Here is a 2,680-nt window from a genome sequence, read left to right as displayed (position 1 = left end):
CGCCTACTATGTGCAAGGTGAGGTGATGAACAGAAAGGTAAGCATGGCCAGGGGGTCCCCACCCGAGGTTCCTGGTAGAAAACAGGTCACAAGAGGCTGCTCTCGTAACTGCTGTAGGGTGAGCTAAAGGGGCCAAGGCAAAGCCAAATGGCCAGGAGAATGGCCTCAGTGAAAGAACGGTGTGAAATAATGTGACAGGACACTGGGGATCAATGGCTGGACACCAGCCTGGTGTGTAGCAATTGGGAACCGAGTGGCTCTTCTGGAACAAAGGAGTTGAGTAAACGGTGATTCCAAGAGGCAGAAAGGCAAACACCAGGCTTTCTGAAAATGGTTGCCATGACCACAGACCAAAAACAGACAGTCCTACATCAGTTTCTGGCCCCACCTGTACCCACTGGTATTAGCATCAGTATTTTCTTGGAGTAGGAACAATGTCTGACAGGAAACATTCGTTTACAATGTGATTTAATTCAACACAAATACAACTTCCTTAGTTGTCACTGGCCAACTAGCAGAAAAAAAAAATATTAAAGGAGCCCTAGCCAGCTTGGCTCAGTGGATAGAGCGTCAGCCTGCGGACTGAAGGGTCCCAGGTTCGATTCCGGCCAAGGGCACATGCCTGGTTTACGGGCTCGATCCCCAATAGGGGGTGTGCAGGAGGCAGCCAATCAATGATTCTCTCTCATCATTGGTGTTTATATCTCTCTCTCCCTCTCCCTTCCTCTCTAAAATCAATAAAGAAAAATATTTTTAAAAAAATATGAAAGGAACTCAACTAAATTTCTCAAAAATTTCACTTGCATACAACCTATACAGATAGTAGCTTCTAATTGTGAGATTTGGGGCAAATTACTGAATTTCTCTTTGTGTCTTTGATTCCAAATCTGTTATGATGAGGACTATACACAGAGTAAGTGCTATAAATACGTTAGCTATACATTATTATTATTATTATTATTAAATCACTATGCTAAGCTTGAAGTCAGACAAATGCTCAGCCTTTCCCCGATCTTTATCCTTAATCTGTCCTATCCCTAAGAGATGCTTTTGGGTGAACATCTCTTATTACAGAATCTTTTAAGAAGCGTCTTTTTAAATCTTTGAGACAGTGTCCACACATTTTCCTGGTACTTCACAAGTTGCTGAGGCATCGTAAATTCTTTTCTTTATCCCATATTTTCAGACCATCAAGTCAGGAGCGGTGACAGCTGGATAAGCCTCATGAGCTCTTTGGTCTGCAGCCACTACTTAATGGAAAGGGCTATTTCTGCCCCTCGGTGCAGGGCAGTTACAAATGTCAAAGGCAGACCTTTCCCATCCTCCCCGGCTCCCTTCCCACTCTGCTGTCTTCAGCCCCACCTTCCTGTCCCGTCCCTGGCCTCCTTGTGGATGAGTGAATGCTGATGGGGTGGGACTGGGGCGCACTGACCTAAAATACCTTCCTGGGCCCTTGGGCTGGGCGTTTCATCATCTGCTTTGAACTCTGAGGGCTGAGCAAAGGGGCTTCCTGCTCCAAGTCCATGACTATAAATATGCCTCTTGGTTAGGACTGTCCCCAACAGTCCCTAGATAAACCACCCTCCTGGGAGGGGAACATTAACCTGTTATCTTCCCAGGCTCTTTAGGACACAGGGCCAAAACATCATCATTGATGTTCCTATCTCTCCCTCTCGCTTCCTCTCTGAAATCAATAATGACCGGTTTGGCTCAGTGGATAGAGCGTCAGCCTGTGGAGTGGAGGGTCCGGGGTTCGATTCCTCTCAAGGGCACATGCCTGGGTTTCGGGCTCAATCCCCAGTAGGGGGCGTGCAGGAGGCAGCCAATCAATGATTTTCTCTCATCATTGATGTTTCTCTCTCGCCTTCTCCCTTCCTCTCTGAAATCAATAAAAATATATTTTAAAAAATTTTAATCAACCAATGAAAGCATAAATAGTGGAATAACAAATCTCTCTCTCTCTCAAATTAATTAAAAAGAAAACACTTTTTTAGTAGACCCAAAATACACAATGGCTCATGAGTAAATGGCAAATAAACATGTTTAAGTAATAGTGACCACACTTACCCGGCAGGGGAGATACATTGATCACAAAAGCGGTTTTCCCAGAGTGAGGCTTGTCCACTGCACTCCGCACGTGCTGCAATTTCCCCAAATGTGGGAAACTCGACAGCGTAATTTGTGGTAGAGGCGGTCTGCGTTCATTCTCTCCCCTAAAAATAAATAGATAGATAGTAGTGACCATTTATCACCTATTCTATATCAGCCATTTTATATATATTATTTGTTTAAATAATAATTTAAAATAAAATATTAAACAAATATTTTATATTATTTATTTTTAAACATAACACAGGTAACACTTGTGGTTAAAAGTTCAAAAACATATCGTTTTAAAAGGGAAAACCTGTTTTTTTCCCTCCCCAACCCTGCACCCCATCATCTCATGTGTCGCTGCATATTCTGACTTCGGGGTACATTGTTCCTAGTATGAATGGATACAGACACGTTTCCAAGTCCAGCATATCTATCCGATCAGCCCCATCCCACAGAGGCGGGAACTGCAGTGCAGAGTGAAGTGTTTATCCGAGACCACAGGCTCAGGAGCGGGATTCAAACCCAGACCTGCCTCCCGCCGCGCGTTCCCCCCGCCGCGCCCCCGCGGAGCCGTCGGAGGACT

The 2,680-nt window shown here is 44.7% G+C and overlaps 1 long non-coding RNA gene across 1 annotated transcript in view; it reads right to left on the bottom strand.

The window, feature by feature from the left end:
• Positions 1–2,023: 2,023 nt before the first annotated feature.
• Positions 2,024–2,680, bottom strand: part of LOC106726311 — a 7,134-nt gene continuing 6,477 nt past the window's right edge. The window contains exon 2 of the long non-coding RNA XR_001362360.1: positions 2,024–2,213. This is a non-coding gene — a long non-coding RNA (uncharacterized LOC106726311). The remainder of the gene's footprint in view (positions 2,214–2,680) is intronic.

The sequence above is a fragment of the Myotis brandtii genome, unplaced genomic scaffold (genome assembly GCF_000412655.1).
Source record: "Myotis brandtii unplaced genomic scaffold, ASM41265v1 scaffold250, whole genome shotgun sequence".
Classification (NCBI taxonomy): domain Eukaryota; kingdom Metazoa; phylum Chordata; class Mammalia; order Chiroptera; family Vespertilionidae; genus Myotis; species Myotis brandtii.
Note: the sequence above shows the minus strand (reverse complement) of the source record. Positions and strands in the feature narration are given on the sequence as shown.